This window comes from Macaca fascicularis, chromosome 13, assembly GCF_037993035.2.
Source record: "Macaca fascicularis isolate 582-1 chromosome 13, T2T-MFA8v1.1".
Classification (NCBI taxonomy): Eukaryota; Metazoa; Chordata; class Mammalia; order Primates; family Cercopithecidae; genus Macaca; species Macaca fascicularis.
Window position 1 is genome coordinate 26,008,455 of NC_088387.1, and position 14,452 is coordinate 26,022,906.

Here is a 14,452-nt window from a genome sequence, read left to right on the forward strand (position 1 = left end):
TAGATCTCTTTGCTAGCCTTATTTCTGTGGAATCTGAGAACAGATATTTCGGATCCCTTTGAAGACTAAAGGGCCAAAGGAAATATCCTCCGATAACAAAGAGAAAGAAGCTTTCTGAGAAACTTCTTTGTGTTCTCTGAAATCATCTCACAGAGTTACAGCTTTCCCCTCAAGAAGCCTTTCGCTAAGACAGTTCTTGTGGAATTGGCAAAGTGATATTTGGAAGCCCATAGAGGGCTATGGTGAAAAAGGAAATATCCTCAGGTGAAATCTGGAAGGAAGCTTTCTGAGAAACTGCTTAGTGTTCTGTTAGTTCATCTCACATAGTTACATCTGTATTTCGTGGATCTCTTTGCTAGCCTTATTTCTGTGGAATCTGAGAACAGATATTTCGGATCCCTTTGAAGACTATAGGGCCAAAGGAAATATCCTCCGATAACAAAGTGAAAGAAGCTTTCTGAGAAACTTCTTTGTGTTCTGTGAAATCATCTCACAGAGTTACAGCTTTCCCCTCAAGAAGCCTTTCGCTAAGACAGTTCTTGTGGATTTGGCAAAGTGATATTTAGAAGCCCATAGAGGGCTATGGTGAAAATGGAAATATCCTCTGATGGAATCTGGAAAGAAGCTTTCTGAGAAACTGCTTAGTGTTCTGTTAATTCATCTCACAGAGTTACATCTGTATTTCGTGGATCTCTTTGCTAGCCTTAATTTGGTGGAATCTGAGAATAGATATTTCAGATCTCTTGAAGAATATATGGCCAAAGGAAATATCCTCCGATAACAAAGAGAAAGAAGCTTTCTGAGAAACTTCTTTGTGTTCTGTGAAATCTTTTCACAGAGTTAGAGCTTTCCCCTCTAGAAGCCTTTCGCTAAGACAGTTCTTGTGGAATTGGCAAAGAGATATTTGGAAGCCCATAGAGGGCTATGGTGAAAAAGGAAATATCCTCAGATGAAATCTGGAAGGAAGCTTTCTGAGAAACTGCTTAGTTTTCTGTTAATTCATCTCACAGAGTTACATCTGTATTTCGTGGATCTCTTTGCTAGCCTTATTTCTGTGGAATCTGAGAACAGATATTTCGGATCCCTTTGAAGACTATAGGGCCAAAGGAAATATCCTCCGATAACAAAGAGAAAGAAGCTTTCTGAGAAACTTCTTTGTGTTCTGTGAAATCATCTCACAGAGCTAGAGCTTTCCCCTCAAGAAGCCTTTCGCTAAGACAGTTCTTGTGGAATTGGCAAAGTGATATTTGGAAGCCCATAGAGGGCAACGGTGAAAAAGGAAATATCCTCAGATGAAATCTGGAAAGAAGCTTTCTGAGAAACTGCTCTGTGATATGTGACTTCCACTCACAGAGTTACATCTGTATTTCGTGGATCTCTTTGCTAGCCTTATTTCTGTGGAATCTGCGAACAGATATATCGGATCCCTTTGAAGACTATAGGGCCAAAGGAAATATCCTCTGATAACAAAGAGAAAGAAGCTTTCTGAGAAACTTCTTTGTGTTCTGTGAAATCATCTCACAGAGTTACAGCTTTCCCCTCAAGAAGCCTTTCGCTAAGACAGTACTTGTGGAATTGACAAAGTGATATTTGGAAGCCCATAGAGGGCCATGGTGAAAATGGAAATAGCCTCAGATGAAATCTGGAAAGAAGCTTTCAGAGAAACTGCTTAGTGTTCTGTTAATAGATCTCACAGAGTTACATCTGTATTTCGTGGATCTCTTTGCTAGCCTTATTTCTGTGGAATCTGAGAACAGTTATTTCAGATCCCTTTGAAGACTATAGAGCCAAAGGAAATATCCTCCGATAACAAAGAGAAAGAAGCTTTCTGAGAAACTTCTTTGTGTTCTGTGAAATCATCTCTCGGAGTTACAGCTTTCCCCTCAAGGAGCCTTTCGCTAAGACAGTTCTTGTGGAATTGGCAAAGTGGGATTTGGAAGCCCATAGAGGGCTATGGTGAAAAAGGAAATATCCGCAGATGAAATCTGGAAAGAAGCTTTCTGAGAAACTGCTTAGTGTTCTGTTAATTCATCTCACAGAGTTACATCTGTATTTCGTGGATCTCTTTACCAGCCTTATTTCTGTGGAATCTGAGAACAGATATTTCGGATCCCTTGGAAGACTATATGGCCAAAGGAAATATCCTCCGATAACAAAGAGAAAGAAGCTTTCTGAGAAACTTCTTTGTGTTCTGTGAAATCATCTCACAGAGTTACTGTTTTCCTCTCAAGGAGCCTTTCGCTAAGACAGTTCTTGTGGAATTGGCAAAGTGATATTTGGAAGCCCTTAGAGTTCTATGGTGAAAATGGAAATATCCTCAGATGAATTCTGGAAAGAAGCTTTCTGAGAAACTGCTCTGTGATATGTGACTTCCACTCACAGAGTTACATCTGTATTTCGTGGATCTCTTTGCTAGCCTTATTTCTGTGGAATCTGAGAACAGATATTACGGATCCCTTGGAAGGCTATAGGGCCAAAGGACATATCCTCCGATAACAAAGAGAAAGAAGCTTTCTGAGAAACTTCTTTGTGTTCTGTGAAATCATCTCACAGAGTTTCAGCTTTCCGCTCAAGAAGCCTTTCACTAAGACAGTGCTTGCGGATTTGGCAAAGTGATATTTGGAAGCCCATAGAGGGCTATGGTGAAAATGGAAATATCCTCAGATGAAATCTGGAAAGAAGCTTTCTGAGAAACTGCTTAGTGTTCCGTTAATTCATCTCACCGAGTTACATCTGTATTTTTTTTATCTCTTTGCTAGCCTTATTTCTGTGGAATGTGAGAAGAGATATTTCGGATCCCTTTGAAGACTATGGGGCCAAAGGAAATATCCTCCGATAACAAAGAGAAAGAAGATTTCTGAGAAACTTCTTTGTGTTCTGTGAAATCATCTCACAGAGTTACAGCTTTCCCTTCAAGAAGCCTTTCGCTAAGACAGTTCTTGTGGAATTGGCAGAGTGATATTTGGAAGGCCGTAAAGGGCTATGTGAAAAAAGGAAATATCCTCAGATGAAATCTGGAAAGAAGCTTACGGAGAAACTGCTTAGTGTTCTGTTAATTCATCTCACAGAGTTACATCTGTATTTCGTGGATCTCTTTGCTAGCCTTATTTCTGTGGAATCTGAGAACAGATATTACAGATAACTTTGAAGACTATAGGGCCAAAGGAAATATCCTCCGATAACAAAGAGAAAGAAGCTTTCTGAGACACTTCTTTGTGTTCTCTGAAATCATCTCACAGAGTTACAGCTTTCCCCGCAAGAAGCCTTTCCCTAAGACAGTTCTTGTGGAATTGGCAAAGTGATATTTGGAAGCCCTTTGAGGGCTATAGAGAAAATGGAAATATCTTCAGATGAAATCTGGAAAGAAGCTTTCTGAGAAACTGCTTAGTGTTCTGTTAATTCATCTTACAGAGTTACATCTGTATTTTGTGGATCTCTTTGCTAGCCTTATTTCTGTGGAATCTGAGAACAGATATTTGGGATCCCTTTGAAGACTATAGGGCCACAAGAAATATCCTCCGATAACAAGGATAAAGAAGCTTTCTGAGAAACTTCTTTGTGTTCTGTGAAATCATCTCACAGAGTTACAGCTTTCCCCTCAAGAAGCCTTTCGCTAAGACAGTTCTTGTGGAATTGGCAAAGTGATATTTGGAAGCCCTTAGAGGGCTATGGTGAAAAAGGAAATATGCTCAGATGAAATCTGGAGAGAAGTTTTCTGAGAAACTGCTTAGTGTTCTGTTAATTCATCTCACAGAGTTACATCTGTATTTCGTGGATCTCTTTGCTAGCCTTATTTCTGTGGAATCTGAGAACAGATATTTCGGATCCCTTTGAAGACTATAGGGCCAAAGGAAATATCCTCCGATAACAAATAGAAAGAAGCTTTCTGAGAAACTTCTTTGTGTTCGGTGAAATCATCTCACAGAGTTACAGCTTTCGCCTCAAGAAGCCTTTCGCTAAGACAGTTCTTGTGGAAGTGTCAAAGTGATATTTGGAAGCCCGTAGAGGGCTATGGTGAAAAAGGAAATATCCTCAGATGAAATCTGGAAAGAAGTTTTCTGAGAAACTGCTTAGTGTTCGGTTAATTCATCTCACAGAGTTACATCTGTATTTCCTGGATCTCTTTGCTAGCCTTATTTCTGTGGAATCTGAGAATAGATATTTCGGATCCCTTTGAAGACTATAGGGGCAAAGGAAATATCCTCCGATAACAAGGAGAAAGAAGCTTTCTGAGAAACTTCTTTGTGTTCTGTGAAATAATCTCACAGAGTTACAGCTTTCCCCTCAAGAAGCCTTACGCTAAGACAGTTCTTGTGGAATTGGAAAAGTGATATTTGGAAGCCCTTAGAGGGCTGTGGTGAAAAAGGAAATATCCTCAGATCAAATTCGGAAAGAAGCTTTCTGAGAAACTGCTTAGTGTTCCGTTAATTCATCTCACAGGGTTACATCTGTATTTCGTGGATCTCTTTGCTACCCTTATTTCTGTGGAATCTGGGAACAGATATTTCGGATCCCTTTGAAGACTATAGGGCCAAAGGAAATATCCTCCGATAACAAAGAGAAAGAAGCTTTCTGAGAAACTTCTCTGTGTTCTGTGAAATCATCTCACAGAGATACAGCTTTCCCCTCAAGAAGCCTTTCGCTAAGACAGTTCTTGTGGAATTGGCAAAGAGATATTTGGAAGTCCATAGAGGGCTATGGTGAAAAAGGAATTGTCCTGAGATGAAATCTGGAAAGAAGCTTTCTGAGAAACTGCTTAGTGTTCTGTTAATTCATCTCACAGAGTTACATCTGTATTTCGTGGATCTCTTTGCTAGCCTTATTTCTGTGGAATCTGAGAAGAGATATTTCGGATCCCTTTGAAGACTGTAGGGCCAAAGGAAATATCCTCCGATAACAAAGGGAAAGAAGCTTTCTGAGAAACTTCTTTGTGTTCTGTGAAATCATCTCACAGAGTTACAGCTTTCCCCTGAAGAAGCCTTTCGCTAAGACTCTTCTTGTGGAATTGGCAAAGTGATATTTGGAAGCCCTTAGAGGGCTATGGTGAAAAAGGAAATATCCTCAGATCAAATTAGGAAAGAAGCTTTCTGAGAAACTGCTTAGTGTTCCGTTAATTCATCTCACAGAGTTACATCTGTATTTCGTGGATCTCTTTGCTAGCCTTATTTCTGTGGAATCTGAGAACAGATATTTCGGATCCCTTTGAAGACTATAGGGCCAAAGGAAATATCCTCCAATAACAAAGAGAAAGAAGCTTTCTGAGAAACTTCTTTGTGTTCTGTGAAATCATCTCACAGAGTTACAGCTTTCCCCTCAAGAAGCCTTTGGCTAAGACACTGCTTGTGGATTTGGCAAAGTGATATTTAGAAGACCATAGAGGGCTATGGTGAAAATGGAAATATCCTCAGATGGAATCTGGACAGAAGCTTTCTGAGAAACTGCTTAGTGTTCTGTTAATTCATCTCACAGAGTTACATCTGTATTTCGTGGATCTCTTTGCTAGCCTTAATTCTGTGGAATCTGAGAACAGATATTTCAGATCCCTTGAAGACTATATGGCCAAAGGAAATATCCTCGGATAACAAAGAGAAAGAAGCTTTCTGAGAAACTTCTTTGTTTTCTGTGAAATCATCTCACAGAGTTACAGCTTTCCCCTCAAGGAGCCGTTCGCTAAGACAGTTCTTGTGGAATTGGCAAAGTGATATTTGGAAGCCCATAGAGGGCTATGGTGAAAAAGGAAATATCCTCAGACGAAATCTGGAAAGAAGCTTTCTTAGAAAGTGCTTAGTGTTCTGTTAATTCATCTCACAGAGTTACATCTGTATTTCGTATATCTTTTGGCTAGCCTTATTTCTGTGGAATCTGAGAACAGATATTTCGGATCCCTTTGAAGACTACAGGGCCAAAGGAAATATCCTCCGATAACAAAGAGAAAGAAGTTTTCTGAGAAACTTTTTTGTGTTCTGTGAAATAATCTCACAGAGTTACAGCTTTCCCCTCAAGAAGCCTTTCGCTAAGACAGTTCTTGTGGAATTGGCAAAGTGATATTTGGAAGCCACTAGAGGGCTATGGTGAAAAAGGAAATATCCTCAGAATAAATCTGGAAAGAAGTTTTCTGAGAAACTGCTTAGTGTTCTGTTAATTCATCTCACTGAGTTACATCTGTATTTCGTGGATCTCTTTGGTAGCCTTATTTCTATGGAATATGAGAACAGATATTTCGGATCCCTTGGAAAACTATAGGGCCAAAGGAAATATCCTCCGATAACAAAGAGAAAGAAGCTTTCTGAGAAACTTCTTTGTGTTCTGTGAAATCATCTCACCGAGTTATAGCTATCCCCTCAAGAAGCCTTTCGCTAAGACAGTTCTTGTGGAATTGGCAAGTGATATTTGGAAGCCCTTTGAGGGCTATGGAGAAAATGGAAATATCTTCAGATGAAATCTGGAAAGAAGCTTTCTGAGAAACTGCTTAGTGTTCTGTTAATTCATCTCACAGAGTTACATCTGTATTTTGTGGATCTCTTTGCAAGAATTATTTCTCTGGAATCTGAGAACAGATATTTCGGATCCCTTTGAAGAGTATAGGGCCAAAGGAAATATCCTCCGATAACAAAGAGAAAGAAGCTTTCTGAGAAACTTCTTTATGTTCTGTGAAATCATCTCACAGAGTTACAGCTTTCCCCTCAAGAAGCCTTTCGGTAAGACAGTTCTTGTGGAATTGGCAAAGTGATATTTGGAAGCCCTTAGAGGGCTATGGTGAAAAAGGAAATATCCTCAGATGAAATCTGTAAAGAAGCTTTCGGAGAAACTGCTCTGTGATATGTGACTTCCACTCACAGAGTTACATCTGTATTTCGTGGATCTCTTTGCTAGCCTTATTTCTGTGGAATCTGAGAACAGATATATAGGATCCCTTTGAAGACTATAGGGCCATAGGAAATAACTTCCGATAACAAAGAGAAAGAAGCTTTCTGAGAAACTTCTTTATGTTCTGTGAAATCATCTCACAGAGTTACAGCTTTCCCCTCAAGAAGCCTTTCGGTAAGACAGTTCTTGTGGAAATGGCAAAGTGATATTTGGAAGCCCATAGAGGGCTATGGTGAAAAAGGAAATATCCTCAGATGAAATCTGGAAAGAAGTTTTCTGAGAAACTGCTTAGTGTTCTGTTAATTCATCTCACAGAGTTACATATGTATTTTGTGGATCTCGTTGCTAGCCTTATTTCTGTGGAATCTGAGAAGAGATATTTCGGATCTCTTGGAAGACTATAGGGCCAATGGAAATATCCTCCGATACCAAAGAGAAAGAAGCTTTCTGAGAAACTTCTTTGTGTTCTGTGAAATCATCTCACAGAGTTACAACTTTCCCCTCAAGAAGCCTTTCGCTAAGACAGTTCTTGTGGAATAGGCAAAGTGATATTTGGAAGGCGATAGAGGGCTATGGTGAAAAAGGAAATATCCTCAGATGAAATCTGGAAAGAAGCTTACGGAGAAACTGCTTAGTGTTCTGTTAATTCATCTCACAGAGTTACATCTCTATTTCGTGGATCTCTCTGCTAGCCTTATTTCTGTGGAATCTGAGAACAGATATTTCGGATCCCTTTGAAGACTATAGGGCCAAAGGAAATATCCTCCGAAAACAAAGAGAAAGAAGCTTTCTGAGAAACTTCTTTGTGTTCTGTGAAATCATCTCACAGAGTTACAGCTTTCGCCTCAAGAATCCTTTCGCAAAACAGTTCTTGTGGAATTGGCAAAGTGATATTTGGAAGCCCATAGAGGGCTATGGTGAAAAAGGAAATATGCTCAGATGAAATCTGGAAAGAAGTTTTCTGAGAAACTGCTTAGTGTTCTGTTAATTCATCTCACAGAGTTACATCTGTATTTCGTGGATCTCTTTGCTAGCCTTATTTCTCTGGAATCTGAGAACAGATATTTCGGATCCCTTTGAAGACTATAGGGCCAAGGAAATATAATCCGATAACAAAGAGAAAGAGGCTTTCTTAGAAACTTCTTTGTGTTCTGTGAAAACATCTCACGGAGTTACAGCTTCCCCTCAAGAAGCCTTTCGCTAAGACAGTTCTTGTGGAATTGGCAAAGTGATATTTGGAATCCCTTAGAGGGATATTGTGAAAATGGAAATATACTCAGATGAAATTTGGAAAGAAGCTTTCTGAGAAACTGCTTAGTGTTCTGTTAATTCATCTCACAGAGTTACATTTATATTTCGTGGATCTCTTTGCTAGCCTTATTTCTGTGGAATCTGAGAACAGATATTTCGGATCCCTTGTAAGACTATAGGTCCAAAGGAATTATGCTCCGATACCAAAGAGAAAGAAGCTTTCTGAGAAACTTCTTTGTGTTCTGTGAAATCATCTCACAGAGTTACAGCTTTCCCTTCAAGAAGCCTTTCGCTAAGACAGTTCTTGTGGAATTGGCAGAGTGATATTTGGAAGGCCGTAAAGGGCTATGTGAAAAAAGGAAATATCCTCAGATGAAATCTGGAAAGAAGCTTACGGAGAAACTGCTTAGTGTTCTGTTAATTCATCTCACAGAGTTACATCTGTATTTCGTCGATCTCTTCGCTAGCCGTATTTCTGTGGAATCTGAGAACAGATATTACAGATCCCTTTGAAGACTATAGGGCCAAAGGAAATATCCTCCGATAACAAAGAGAAAGAAGCTTTCTGAGACACTTCTTTGTGTTCTCTGAAATCATCTCACAGAGTTACAGCTTTCCCCTCAAGAAGCCTTTCCCTAAGACAGTTCTTGTGGAATTGGCAAAGTGATATTTGGAAGCCCTTTGAGGGCTATAGAGAAAATGGAAATATCTTCAGATGAAATCTGGAAAGAAGCTTTCTGAGAAACTGCTTAGTGTTCTGTTAATTCATCTCACAGAGTTACATCTGTATTTTGTGGATCTCTTTGCTAGCCTTATTTCTGTGGAATCTGAGAACAGATATTTGGGATCCCTTTGAAGACTATAGGGCCACAAGAAATATCCTCCGATAACAAGGATAAAGAAGCTTTCTGAGAAACTTCTTTGTGTTCTGTGAAATCATCTCACAGAGTTACAGCTTTCCCCTCAAGAAGCCTTTCGCTAAGACAGTTCTTGTGGAATTGGCAAAGTGATATTTGGAAGCCCTTAGAGGGCTATGGTGAAAAAAGAAATATGCTCAGATGAAATCTGGAGAGAAGTTTTCTGAGAAACTGCTTAGTGTTCTGTTAATTCATCTCACAGAGTTACATCTGTATTTCGTGGATCTCTTTGCTAGCCTTATTTCTGTGGAATCTGAGAACAGATATTTCGGATCCCTTGGAAGACTATAGGGCCAAAGGAAATATAATCCGATAACAAAGAGAAAGAAGCTTTCTGAGAAACATCTTTGTATTCTGTGAAAGCATCTCACAGAGTTACAGCTTTCCCCTCAAGAAGCCTTTCGCTAAGACAGTTCTTGTGGAATTCGCAAAGTAATATTTGGAAGCCCATAGAGGGATATTGTGAAAATGGAAATATCCTCAGATGAAATCTGGAAGGAAGCTTTCTGAGAAACTGCTTAGTGTTCCGTTAATTCATCTCAGAGAGTTACATCTGTATTTCCTGGATCTCTTTGCTAGCCTTATTTCTGTGCAATCTGATAAGAGATACTTCGGATCCCTTGGAAGACTATAGGGCCAAAGGAAATATCCTCCGATAACAAAGAGAAAGAAGCTTTCTGAGAAACTTCTTTGTGTTCTGTGAAATCATCTCACAGAGTTACAGCTTTCCCTTCAAGAAGCCTTTCGCTAAGACAGTTCTTGTGGAATTGGCAAAGTGATATTTGGAAGGCCATATAGGGCTATGGTGAAAAAGGAAATATCCTCAGATGAAATCTGGAAAGAAGCTTACGGAGAAACTGCTTAGTGTTCTGTTAATTCATCTCACAGAGTTACATCTGTATTTCATGGATCTCTTTGCTAGCCTTATTTCTGTGGAATCTGAGAACAGATATTTCAGATCCCTTTGAAGACTATAGGGCCAAAGGAAATATCCTCCGATAACAAAGAGAAAGAAGCTTTCTGAGAAACTTCTTTGTGTTCTCTGAAATCATCTCACAGAGTTACAGCTTTCCCCTCAGGAAGCCTTTCGCTAAGACAGTTCTTGTGCAATTGGCAAAGTGATATTTGGAAGCCCTTTGAGGGTTATGGAGAAAATGGAAATATCTTCAGATGAAATCTGGAAAGAAGCTTTCTGAGAAACTGCTTAGTGTTCTGTTAATTCATCTCACAGAGTTACATCTGTATTTTGTGTATCTCTTTGCTAGCCTTATTTCTGTGGAATCTGAGAACAGATATTTCGGATCCCTTTGAAGACTATAGGGCCAAAGGAAATATCCTCCGATAACAAAGAGAAAGAAGCTTTCTGAGAAACTTCTTTGTGTTCTGTGAAATCATCTCAAAGAGTTACAGCTTTCCCCTCAAGAAGCCTTTCGCTAAGACAGTTCTTGTGGAATTGGCAAAGTGATATTTGGAAGCCCGTAGAGGGCTATGGTGAAAATGGAAATATCCTCAGATGAAATCTCGAAAGAACCTTTCTGAGAAACTGCTCTGTGATATGTGACTTCCACTCACAGAGTTACATCTGTATTTCGTGGATCTCTTTGCTAGCCTTATTTCTGTGGAATCTGAGAACAGATATATCGGATCCCTTTGAAGACTATAGGGCCATAGGAAATAATTTTCGATAACAAAGAGAAAGAAGCTTTCTGAGAAACTTCTTTATGTTCTGTGAAATCATCTCACAGAGTTACAGCTTTCCCCTCAAGAAGCCTTTCGGTAAGACAGTTCTTGTGGAAATGGCAAAGTGATATTTGGAAGCCCATAGAGGGCTACGGTGAAAAGGGAAATATCCTCAGATGAAATCTGGAAAGAAGCTTTCTGAGAAACTGCTTAGTGTTCTGTTAATTCATCTCACAGAGTTACATCTGTATTTCGTGGATCTCTTTGCTAGCCTTATTTCTGTGGAATCTGAGAACAGATATTTCGGATCAATTGGAAGACTATAGGGCCAAAGGAAATACCCTCCGATAACAAAGAGAAAGAAGCTTTCTGAGAAACTTCTTTGTGTTCTGTGAAATCATCTCACAGAGTTACACCTTTCGCCTCAAGAAGCCTTTCGCTAAGACAGTTCTTGAGAATTGGCAAAGTGAGATTTGGAAGCCCATAGAGAGCTATGGTGAAAAAGGAAGTATCCTCAGATGAAATCTGGAAAGAAGCTTTCTGTGAAGCTGCTTAGTGTTCTGTTAATTCAACTCACAGAGATACATCTGTATTTCGTGGATCTCTTTGCTAGCCTTATTTCTGTGGAATCTGAGAACAGATATTTCGGATCCCTTTGAAGACTATAGGGCCAAAGGAAATATCCTCCGATAACAAAGAGAAAGAAGGTTTCTGAGAAACTTCTTTGTGTTCCGTGAAATCATCTCACAGAGTTACAGCTTTCCCCTCAAGAAGCCTTTCGCGAAGACAGTTCTTGTGGAATTGGCAAAGTGATATTTGGAAGAACATAGAGGGCTATGGTGAAATTGGAAATATCCTCATATGAAATCTGGAAAGAAGTTTTCTGAGAAACTGCTTAGTGGTCTGTTAATTCACCTCACAGAGTTATATCTGTATTTCGTGGATCTCTTTCCTAGCCTTATTTCTGTGGAATCTGAGAACAGATATTTCGGATCCCTTTGAAGTCTATAGGTCCAAAGGAAATATCCTCCGATAACAAAGAGAAAGAAGCTTTCTGAGAAACTTCTTTGTGTTCTGTAAAATCATCTCACAGAGTTACAGCTTTCCCCTCAAGAAGCCTTTCACTAAGACAGTTCTTGTGGAATTGGCAAAGTGATATTTGGAAACCCATAGAGGGCTAGGGTGAAAATGGAAATATTCTCAGATGGAATCTGGAAAGAAGCTTTCTGAGAAACTGCTTGGTGTTATGTTAATTCATCTCACAGAGTTACATGTGTATTTCGTGTATCTCTTTGCTAGCCTTATTTCTCTGGAATCTGAGAACAGATATTTCGGATCCCTTGGAAGACTATATGGCCAAAGGAAATATCCTCCGATAACAAAGAGAAAGAAGCTTTCTGAGAAACTTCTTTGTGTTCTGTGAAATCATCTCACAGAGGTACAGCTTTCCCCTCAAGGAGCCTTTCGGTAAGACAGTTCTTGTGGAATTGGCAAAGTGATATTTGGAAGCCCATAGAGGGCTATGGTGAAAAAGGAAATATCCTCAGATGAAATCTGGAAAGAAGCTTTCTGAGAAACTGCTTAGTGTTCCGTAAATTCATCTCACAGAGTTACATCTGTATTTCGTGTATCTCTTTGCTAGCCTTATTTCTGTGGAATCTGAGAACAGATATTTCGGATCCCTTTGAAGACTATAGGGCCAAAGGAAATATCCTCCGATAACAAAGAGAAAGAAGCTTTCTGAGAAACTTCTTTGTGTTCTGTAAAATCATCTCACAGAGTTACAGCTTTCCCCTCAAGAAGCCTTTCGCTAAGTCAGTTCTTGTGGAATTGGCAAAGTGATATTTGGAAGAACATAGAGGGCTACGGTGAAATTGGAAATATCCTCAGATGAAATCTGGAAAGAAGCTTTCAGAGAAACTGCTTAGTGTTCTGTTAATTCATCTCACAGAGTTACATCTGTATTTCGTGGATCTCTTTGCTAGCCTTATTTCTGTGGAATCTGAGAACAGATATTTCGGATCCCTTGGAAGACTATAGGGCTAAAGGAAATATCCCCGTTAACAAAGAGAAAGAAGGTTTCTGAGAAACTTCTTTGTGTTCTGTGAAATCATCTCACAGAGTTACAGCTTTCCCCTCAAGGAGCCTTCCGGTAAGACAGTTCCTGTGGAATTGGCAAAGTGATATTTGGAAGGCCATAGATGGCTATGGTGAAAAAGGAAATATCCTCAGATGAAATCTGGAAAGAAGCTTTCGGAGAAACTGCTTAGTTTTCTGTTAATTCATCTCACAGAGTTACATCTGTATTTCGTGGATCTCTTTGCTAGCCTTATTTCTGTGGAATCTGAGAACAGATATTTCGGAACCCTTTGAAGACTAAAGGGCCAAAGGAAATATCCTCCGATAACAAAGAGAAAGAAGCTTTCTTAGAAACTTCTTTGTGTTCTGTGAAACCATCTCACAGAGTTACAACTTTCCCCTCAAGAAGCCTTTCGCTAAGACAGTTCTTGTGGAATTGGCAAAGTGATATTTGGAAGAACATAGAGGGCTACGGTGAAAATGGAAATATCCTCAGATGGAATCTGGAAAGAAGCTTTCTGAGAAACTGCTTAGTGTTCTGTTAATTCATCTCACAGAGTTATATCTGTATTTCGTGGATCTCTTTGCTACCCTTATTTCTGTGGAATCTGAGAACAGATATTTCGGATCCCTTGGAAGACTATAGGGCCAAAGGAAATATCCTCCGATAACAAAGAGAAAGAAGCTTTCTGAGAAACTTCTTTGTGTTCGGTGAAATCATCTCAAAGAGTTACAGCTTTCCCCTCAAGAAGCCTTTCGCTAAGACAGTTCTTGTGGAATTGGCAAAGTGATAGTTGGAAGCCCGTAGAGGGCAATGGTGAAAATGGAAATATCCTCAGATGAAATCTGGAAAGAAGCTTTCTGAGAAACTGCTCTGTGATATGTGACTTCCACTCACAGAGTTACATCTGTATTTCGTGGATCTCTTTGCTAGTCTTATTTCTGTGGAATCTGAGAACAGATATATCGGATCCCTTTGAAGACTATAGGGCCATAGGAAATAATTTCCGATAACAAAGAGAAAGAAGCTTTCTGAGAAACTTCTTTATGTTCTGTGAAATCATCTCACAGAGTTACAGCTTTCCCCTCAAGAAGCCTTTCGGTAAGACAGTTCTTGTGGAAATGGCAAAGTGATATTTGGAAGCCCATAGAGGGCTATGGTGAAAAGAGAAATATCCTCAGAGGAAATCTGGAAAGAAGCTTTCTGAGAAACTGATTAGTGTTCTGTTAATTCATCCCACAGAGTTGCATCTGTATTTCTTGGATCTCTTTGCTAGCCTTATTTCTGTGGAATCTGAGAACAGATATTTCGAATCCCTTGGAAGACTATAGGGCCAAAGGAAATATCCTCTGATAAAAAAGAGAAAGAAGCTTTCTGAGAAACTTCTTTGTGTTCTGTGAAATCATCTCACAGAGTTACAGCTTTCCCCTCAAGAAGCCTTTCGCTAATACAGTTCTTGTGGAATTGGCAAAGTGATATTTGAAGCCCATAGAGGGCTACGGTGAAAGTCGAAATATCTTCAGATGAAATGTGGAAAGAAGCTTTCTGAGAAACTGCTTAGTGTTCTGCTAATTCATCTCACAGTGTTACAACTGTTATTTCGTGATTCTCTTTGCTAGCCTTATTTCTGTGGAATCTGAGAACAGATATTTCGGAT